The 9,907-nt window shown below is 38.3% G+C and overlaps 1 non-coding gene across 1 annotated transcript; it reads right to left on the bottom strand.

Annotated features, from left to right (window-relative positions):
* Positions 1 to 3,364: 3,364 nt before the first annotated feature.
* Positions 3,365 to 3,468, bottom strand: LOC138430642 (U6 spliceosomal RNA). The gene has a single exon (XR_011253325.1). It is a non-coding gene; the product is annotated as a U6 spliceosomal RNA (small nuclear RNA).
* Between the last annotated feature and the right edge of the window lie 6,439 nt (positions 3,469 to 9,907).

The following is a 9,907-nucleotide window of genomic DNA, read 5'->3' as shown; positions in this document are numbered from 1 at the left end:
TTCACCCTTTGTTTCTTGATGAGTTTGGTTAATGGTTTGTCAATTTTATTTATCCTTTCAAAGAACCAGCTTTTGGCTGTGTTGATTTTTGCTATGGTCTCTTTTGTTTCTTTTGCATTTATTTCTGCCCTAATTTTTAAGATTTCTTTCCTTCTACTAACTCTGGGGTTCTCCATTTCTTCCTTTTCTAGTTGCTTTAGGTGTAGAATTAGGTTAGTTATTTGACTTTTTTCTTGTTTCTTGAGGTATGCCTGTATTGCTATGAACTTTCCCCTTAGCACTGCTTTTATAGTGTCCCACAGATTTTGGATTGTTGTGTTCTCATTTTCATTCTTTTATATGTGTATTTTGATTTCTTTTTTGATTTCTTCTGTGATTTGTTGGTTATTCAGAAGCGTGTTGTTCAGTCTCCATATGTTGGAATTTTTAATAGTTTTTCTCCTGTAATTGGCGTCTAATCTTAATGCATTATGGACAGAAAAGATGCTTGGAATGATTTCATTTTTTTTGAATTTATCAAGGCTAGATTTATGGCCCAGGATGTGATCTATCCTGGAGAAGGTTGCATGAGCACTTGAAAAAAAGGTGAAATTCATTGTTTTAGGGTGAAATGTCCTGCAGATATCAATTAGGTCTAACTGGTCTATTTTATCATTTAAAGTTTGTGTTTCTTTGTTAATTTTCTGTTTAGTTGATCTGTCCATAGGGTGTGAGTGGGGTATTAAAGTCTCCCACTAGTATTGTGTTATTGTTAATTTCCCCTTTCATACTTGTTAGCATTTGTCTTACACATTGCAGTGCTCCTATGTTGGGTGCATATTTGTTTATAATTGTTATATCTTCTTCTTGGATTGATCCTTTGATCATTATGTAGTGGCCTTCTTTGTCTCTTTTCACAGCCTTTGTTTTAAAGTCTATTTTATCTGATATAAGTATAGCTACTCCTGCTTTCTTTTGGTCTCTATTTGCATGGAATATCTTTTTCCAGCCCTTTACTTTCAGTCTGTATGTGTCCCTTCTTTTGAGGTGGGTCTCTTGTAGACAGCATATATAGGGGTCTTGTTTTTGTATCCATTCAGCTAGTCTTTGCCTTTTGGTTGGGGCATTCAACCCATTTACGTTTAAGGTAATTATTGATAAGTATGGTCCTGTTGCCATTTACTTCATTGTTTTGGGTTCGGGTTTATACACCCTTTTGGTATTTCCTGTCTAGAGAATATCCTTTAGCAATTGTTGGAGAGCTGGTTTGGTCATGCTGAATTCTCTCAGCTTTTGCTTGTCTGTGAAGCTTTTGATTTCTCCTTCATATTTGAATGAGATCCTTGCTGGGTACAGTAATCTGGGCTGTAGGTTATTTTCTTTCATCGCTTTAAGTATGTCTTGCCATTCCCTCCTGGCCTGAAGAGTTTCTACTGAAAGATCAGCTGTTATCCTTATGGGAATCCCCTTGTGTGTTATTTGTTGTTTTTCCCTTGCTGCTTTTAATATTTGTTCTTTGTGTTTGATCTTTGTTAACTTGATTAATATGTGTCTTGAGGTGTTTTGCCTTGGGTTTATCCTATTTGGAACTGTCTGTGTTTCTTGGACTTGGGTGATTATTTCCTTCCCCATTTTAGGGAAGTTTTCAACTATTACCTCCTCAAGGATTTTCTCATGGTCTTTCTTTTTGTCTTCTTCTTCTCGGACTCCTATAATTCGAATGTTGGCACATTTCATATTGTCCGGAGGTCTCTGAGATTGTCCTCATTTCTTTTAATTAGTTTTTCTTTTTTCCTCTCTGACTCATTTATTTCTACCATTCTACCTTCCACTTCACTAATCCTATCTTCTGCCTCCGTTATTCTACTATTTGTTGCCTCCAGAGTGTTTCTGATCTCATTTATTGCATTATTCATTATGTATTGACTCTTTTTTATTTCTTCTAGGTCCTTGTTAAACCTTTCTTGCATCTTCTCAATCCTTGTCTCCAGGCTATTTATCTGTGATTCCATTTTGATTTCAAGATTTTGGATCATTTTCACTATCATTATTTGGAATTCTTTCTCAGGTCAATTCCCTGTCTCCTCCTCTTTGGTTTGGTTTGGTAGGCATTTCTCCTGTTCCTTTACCTGCTGGGTATTCCTCTGTCGCTTCATCTTTGTTATATTGCTGCATTTGGGGTGGCCTTTCTATATTCTGGGAATTTGTGGAGTTCTCTTTATTTTGCAGTTTCCTCACTGTGGATGGGGTTGTATAAGTGGCTTGTCAAGGTTTCTTGGTTAGGGAAGCTTGTGTCAAAATTCCAGTGGCTGGAGCTGGATTTCTTCTTTCTGGATGCAATGAAGTGCCCAGTAATGAGTTATGAGATGTCAGTGGTTTTGGAGTAACTTTGAGCTGCCTGTATATTGACGCTCAAGGGTGTGTTCCTGTGTTGCTGGAGAATTTGTGTGGTATGTCTTGCTCTGGAGCTTGTTGGCCCTTGGGTGGTGCTTGGTTTCAGTGTAGGTATGGAGGTGTTTGATGAGCTCCTATCGATTAATGTTCCCTGGATTCAGGAGTTCTCTGATGTTCTCAGGATTTGGACTTAAGCCTTCTGCTTCTGATTTTCAGTTTTATTTTTACAGTAGCTTCAAGACTTCTCCATCTATATAGCACCGATGATAAGACATCTAGGTTACAGATGAAAAGTTTCTCCACATTGAGGGACACCCAGAGAGGTTCACTGAGTTACATGGAGAAGAGAAGAGGGAGCGTGGAGTTAGAGGTGACTGGAATGAGATGAGGTGGGATCAGAAGAGGATGTAGTTCCTTATGTGTGCTCCACTGTCTGGACTGCTCAGAGGTGTTCACGGAGTTATACAGGGAAGAGGAGAGGGAGAAAGGAGACAGAGGTGGCCAGGAGGGTAAAAGAGGGAAATGAAAAGGAGAGAGACAGATCCAGCCAGTAACCAATTCCCTAAGTGTTCTCCACCGTCTGGAACACACAGAGATTCACAGAGTTGGGTAGAGAAGAGAAGGGGGGAGGGAGGAGACAGAGACAACCTGGTGGAGAAAAAGGAGAGTCCAAAGGAGGAGAGAGCGGTCAAGCCTGTTATCTCGCTCTCAAGTAAAACTGGGTACTGAAGATTGGGTATTTAAAGGTACAAAATTGATAACAAATACCAAAAAGCAAAGGTTAAAAATCTGTTTTTGAAGACAATGACCTGCTTTTCTGGATGCCTAATGTCCTCTACCAGCATTCAGAAGTTGTTTTGTGAAGTTTACTCAGCGTGAAATATTCTTTTGATGAATTTGTGAGGGAGAAAATGGTCTCCTCGTCCTATTCCTCTGCCATCTTAGGACCGCCCCTCAACTCTTTTGTATGATGTTACTATTACCTTGGCACCAAAATATGAAATGCTTCAAGAATTTTCATATCATCTTTATGCAAAGGCCATGCTCATATTTGTATTGTTCCAGTTTTTGTATATGTAGTAAGCAAGTGAGCACTTAAATTCTTTCTTTTAGGTGGCTATTTTGCCCTAAATAGCTTTTGTCCAAGCTCACTCTTCTCACCACATGATAGGCTAATAAATCTGGGGGACTCAGGGTTGAGACAAGGAAGGGACTTTATTTGGGAAGCCAGCTGACTGAGAAGATGGCAGGCTACTGCCTTAAAATAACTGTTTTCTTGGGGCCTGGATGCCAGTTTCTTTTATGAATTGAAGATGGGGAGAGGAACGGCAACAAAATAAAAAGACCATTTAATTCTTGCAGATATCTCCTAAAGCAGCAGGTTCAAAATTAACCCTTGCTGGTTACATACCTAATATATGATAGCATTTGGCTGATAACCCAACGGGTCATTCCTAGCAGCCCTGTGATTTGCTTCACGTGCTATGATTAATAAAGTCAATTGTTGGATCTGATTCTATTGCATTAAGACAACCTGCAGATATTTTGAAGTCATGTTTGTAAGTAAATTGATTTCATTTAGAAACATCCACTCCCTCTCTCTACTTTTCTTGTTGTCTGCCTTATGAAACATATCCAACACAGTTGGATAACTAGGGCTTATTTTACTTTACCTAAACTTTTGTGTGCCTGTGGATTACATCGACCTGGAGAAATTCTGAGGGGAAAAAATATTATTTCATAATTCAAGAAATCAACTGTGTCAATAAATTATTCTTGCTACTCTTTGTTTCTCTCTCTTTCCTTACAAATATGCAAGATTATAAATGTTTTGTTTCTAAAGCTTTCCACTATGTGTAAGTACCTTGAGTTCTGGAAATATTTAGTAGAATGTGTTCTGTCTAATTTCTCCTATTCAGTTGGTGTATATTTTTTAAAACTGGTGTCAGAAATTACAATCCTCTTCTCTGATATTGAAATATAGTATTTTGAGTGTTTGAGATTTCCCCTTAGCGTGAAAATTGATTGCATTTCATTTCTTAACTAGACTATTTTTTAGAGGAGTTGCAGACTTACAGAAAAGTTGAGAGAATAGTTCGAGAGAATAGTTCAAGGGAATTCTCATTTGTCATGCACTCAGTTTCCCTTTTATTAGTATGACAATTATGATAGTTATATTGACACAGTAGTATTAACTAAAATTCATAGTTTATTCAGATTTCCTCATTTTTTACCTAGTGTCCTTTTCTATTTTAGGATCCTGTCCAGGACACCACATTACAGTTAAATGATTATGTTCCCTTTGGCTCCTCTTGGCTGTGGAGTTTCTCAGACTTCCTTTGTTTTTTATTATCTTGACTGTTTTGAGATGGGGTGGTGGATTGCCCTTTCCTACTCCAGGGAATCTTCCTGGCTCAAAGACTGAAACCAGGTGTCCTGCCTTGCAGGCAGTCTCCTGCATTCTTTACTAGCATCCACCACGGAAGCCCTGTTTTGAGGACTGCTGGGTATGTGTTTGTCGGACATGCCACAGTTGGACTTTATATGATATCTTTCTCATGAACAAAGCGATCAAGGCCATTTTTATCTGCCCAGTGGCTGTTCAGTGTTCAGTATTAGTTGCTCAGTCGTGTCTGACTCTTGGTGACCCCATGAACTACAGCCCACCAGGCTCCTCTATCCATGGGATTTTCTAGGCAAGAGTACTAGAGTGGGTTGCCATTTCCTTCTCCAGGGGATCTTCCTGACCCAGGGATGGAACCTGGGGCTCCTGCACTGTAGGCAGACTCTTGACTATCTGAGCTACCAAGGAAGCCCAGTGTGTGAGAGTTAGATAAAGGAGAGGTTGTTGGTAAGAGCTCAGGATTGCTTGGTTTACATATCAAAGACATGCTCTCAGAGAAGTGGTTTGCCAGCTCTGCTGCTAAGTCACTTCAGTTGTGTTCAACTGTGTGCGACCCCGTTGACAGCTCTAGGAATTAGTTAATTTGGGGAGAGACAATACTGAAAGTTTGCTGTTGCGAGCCATGTGCTACGCATGGATTTGTGGCCTCTGGAGGAGAGGAATTCAATCTGCGGCCAGAGATGATGCTTGATCACTTGGAGCTTTTGCGCAAAGTTTTAAGTAAGCCAGAAAGAAAAACACCAATACAGTATACTAACACATATATATGGAATTTAGAAAGATGGCAATGATGACCCTGTATGCAAGACAGCAAAAAAGACACAGATGTGTATAACGGACTTTTGGACTCAGAGGAAGAGGGAGAGGGTGGGATGATTTGGGAGAATGGCATTCTAACATGTATACTATCATGTAAGAATCGAATCGCCAGTCAATGTCTGACGCAGGATACAGCATGCTTGGGGCTGGTGCATGGGGATGACCCAGAGAGATGTTATGGGGAGGGAGGTGGGAGGGGGGTTCATGTTTGGGAACACATGTAAGAATTAAAGATTTTAAAATTAAAAAAAAAGTATTTAGGGTATAATCTTTTCAAAAGATTTGAAACATATGTGGATACATGAGGAAATTTCATTCTTGTATTTTGAGAGTGATCATATTTGTTAAAGTTTTGAAATTAAAAAAAATTAAGTTGTAAAAAAAAATAGATATTAATGAGAAAAAAAAAAGTATAATAGAGATAGGGAAAACTTCTGACTTAGACATCAGAAGGGGACAGAAAGAGTGCCTGTTAGTTAGTTTTTAGCAAGGCATTTTATCTCTGTTAGTTTCTAATCAGATAAAAGAAACACGTCAAGGCTGAGAAGTTTCACCAGGCCCCTCTCCCACAATATGCATTTTTGAGATAGGACTTCACAAGGTGTGTCTTCCCCTCCCCACCCCCCCCCCCCCCCCCAAGAAACAACAAACATGAATACTGGTCTGTTGAGCCATTCCCAGCCCACAGTTTGAGAAAAGGAAAAAAAAAAAGGTTAGCCTTAGGCAGAACCGGTTTCATCAACAGAGAAGGAAAAAAAAAAAAAAACACATCAGTTTATTTCCTCCTGCCACTTGGGGACCTCTGGCCTTCCTACCTGTTACCCTCTCAATACCTTCCTGAGAACACAGGCCCCAAGATATCAAAGTAGCACAGAATACAGAAAATAAAAACATGGTTTATATACAACTGGTGTTTTACTGTTTCCATGGTTGCAGTTTTTCCAGAATGTCATTTAGTTAGAATCATATGATATGTAGACTTTTCAGATTGATTACTTTCCCTTAGTAAGATGTATTTAAAACTTTTTTTTTTTTTTTTGAACTTTTAATTTTGTATTGGCATATAGCCAATTAGGACTGCCCTGGTAGCTCAGCTGGTAAAGAATCCGCCTGCAATGCAGGAGACCCTGGTTCGATTCCTCGGTTGGGAAGATCCCCTGGAGAAGGGCGTGGTAACCCACGCCAGTATTCTTGCCTGGAGAATCCCCAGGGACAGAGGTGCCAGGCAGGCTACAGTCCTTTGGGTTGCAAAGAGTTGGACTCAGCTGAGCGACTAAACACAGCACAAGCACATAGCACATAGACGATTAACAATGTTGTGATAGTTTCAGGTGAGCAGTGAAGGGACTCAGCTATACATATATGTGCAATCCATTCTCCCCCAAACCCTCTTCCATTCAGGCTGCCACATAACACCGAGCCGAGTTTCCTATGCTATGCAATAGGTCCTTGTCGGTTATCCATTTTAAATATAGCAGTGTGTATATGCGGAGAAGGCAATGGCAACCCACTCCAGTACTCTTGCCTGGAAAGTCCCATCGACGGAGGCGCCTGGTGGGCTGCAGTCCATGGGTTCATTAGGAGCTGGACACAACTGAGCAACTTCACTTTCACTTTTCACTTTCATGCATTGGAGAAGGAAATGGCAACCTACTCCAGTGTTCTTGCCTGGAGAATCCCAGGGACGAGGGAGCCTGGTGGGCTGCCATCTCTGGGGTCGCACAGTCGGATACGACTGAAGCGACTTAGCAGCAGCAGCAGCAACAGTGTGTACATGACCATCCCAAGCTCCCTAACTGTCTGTTCACCCCTGGCAACCATAAGTTTGTTTTCTAAGTCTGTGAATCTCTTTCTGTTAAACTCCTTCATATCTTTATAGCTCATTTATTTTGAAGTGGCAAACAACATTCTATTGTATGGATGTGTCACTATTTGTTTATCCATTAACTTATTGGGGATATCTTCTCTCCAGTTGCTTCGAATAAAGCTGCTACAAACATTCATGTGCAGATCTTTGTCTTGACATATGGTTTCAAATCAATTGGAAAAATATCTCTGATATAATTGCTGGATCATATGTTGAGACTATGTTTAGCTCTGTAACAAGCTGTCCAAAAAGCTTCCAAAGTGGCTATACTGTTTTGCATTCCAACCAACAGTGAATGAAAATGTCAGTTGTTCCTCATCCTCACCAGCATTTGGTATTTCCACTGTTTTTGGATTTTAGCCTTTTCAATAAGTATCTAGTTATATCTCATTCTTCTCCATTAATATACCTACTCAGATTTTTCACCTGTTTCTTAATTGAGTTGTTATTTTCTTATTGTTGAGTTTTAAGATTTTGGGCTACGTTTTAGATAAAAATCCTTAATCAGTTACATGGTTTGCAGATATTTTCTTTCAGTATGTGGCTTGTCTTTTGTTTCCCATGATGTCTTTTACAGAGCCGAAGTTTTAAAGTATTTCCTTTTAATGAAGTTTAATATATAATTTTGTTCTTTCACAAATTCTACTTTAGTTGTATCTAAAAGCTCATTGCCAAATCCAAAGGCAGACAGATTTTCTCTGTGTTTTCTTTTGGAAGTTTTATATTGAAATCTATGATCTATTTTTTGCTAATTTTTTGAAATGGGTAATATTATTATTTTACTAATAGATGTTTAATTAGTCTAGCACTGTTTGTTATAAAGATTATCCTTTCTCCATTGAATGGCCTTTGTTCCTTTGTCAAAAGGCAGTTGACTATATTTTTGTGGAGCTATTTCTGGGCTCTCTCTTTGGTTCCATTGCTATATGTGTCTGTTCATTTGCCAGTAGCACGTAATCTTGATTACTGTAGCTTTATAAAAAATAAACTTTTCAAAGGGCCCAACTTTGAGTAATTAAATTTGTCAGGAAGAAGCCCTGAGCTCTGAGATTTTTATTTTCCAATTAAGTCAGTGGTATACCTGGAATGAGTATTCATCCAATGCTTACATTTTCCAGCTAAAATTTTAATACAATAATGTGGCAGAGTTTCTAGGTACACAAAATATCAAGTATTTTATTAGCTTAGAAACAATAGTTTCAATATATAATGGTGAAAAAAGATTTGTATCCAAGGTATATAAAGAACTCTTACAAAGCAATATGAAAATCATAAATAAATACGTTTAAAAGTAGATGAGGGATGTGAATGGGCAATTCACAGAAGAAATTAAGACCAAAAAAAAAAAGAAAATATTCTTTCCTAACTCCTCAAGGATCTAGAGGTACAAATTAAAACAATAATAATAGCATTTCACATCAATCAGATTCACAAATTTAAGATTCACAAATTTAAATTTCACAAATTAAATTCACAAATTTAAAAGCCTGATAATATCATGTGATAGATTATGACACAATAGGAAAATTCATGTACTATTACTGCAGAATCAATTAGTGTGGACACCCTAGAAAGTATTTTGAAACCATCTAATAATGTTAAATATTGGTATTTCCTGTGACACAGCAGCATTTCACCTCAAAGCATGTAATTTAGAGAAATTCTTTAAAAAAGCTGTAGAAAGTGATTAAAAATGTAATAGATTTTTCTATTTTATGTATTCAACCATTGATTTTACCTAGGAAAGTCTAAGGAAAGAAGTTATTCCAATCCCTTCCTTTTCCCCAATCTGAAACCCTTGTTCTAGGTTTAAATTTTGGGCAGGCAAGCCGGAAGGAGAGTAACTGAGACAGCGAGCATCACAGCCAAAGTCACATCCAGGCAATTTTCCTGTTAACTACACTGAGGGAGAGAATGGCAAATAACTTTAGAAGATGTTTCAGAAATTGCTTCTGCTTTTTTGTGGCACACTGTCCATATCATTTGGCAAATGTATTTTAGAACTTTTATCATATTAGCACACAATCTTGATGATTGTATTAAAAGCTTGTGCTAAGGCACCATGGAAAATTGGAAACACCAGGTATTTTCATGCCATATTAGTGCTCAAGGGACTTAGAGAGACAAATTAAACTTGAATAAAAGCTTTGGGTTCATCATGCTTTGCTTCAGAGACACATTTTAAAAATTCATGGTTTAGCAAAACGCCTCTACAGTGTTTGGAACCAGACGTTTCTGAATATTTCAACCGACCTAAGTGATGACCATTTTATAGAGGTTTGTAAGAGAAATATATGAAATTGTAAGTAAAGGTTTTTAACATCATGACTGGCACACAGTAAAAGCTCAGTGAATGTCAATTCTGCACCTCACCCTCCTCCCCGCCAATTTACTTAGAATAAGTCCAACATGCAGAGAGTTATAGAGAGTAAATCAGCCATTTA

The sequence above is a fragment of the Ovis canadensis genome, chromosome 25 (assembly GCF_042477335.2).
Source record: "Ovis canadensis isolate MfBH-ARS-UI-01 breed Bighorn chromosome 25, ARS-UI_OviCan_v2, whole genome shotgun sequence".
In the NCBI taxonomy this organism is placed as follows: Eukaryota; Metazoa; Chordata; class Mammalia; order Artiodactyla; family Bovidae; genus Ovis; species Ovis canadensis.
Note: the sequence above shows the minus strand (reverse complement) of the source record. Positions and strands in the feature narration are given on the sequence as shown.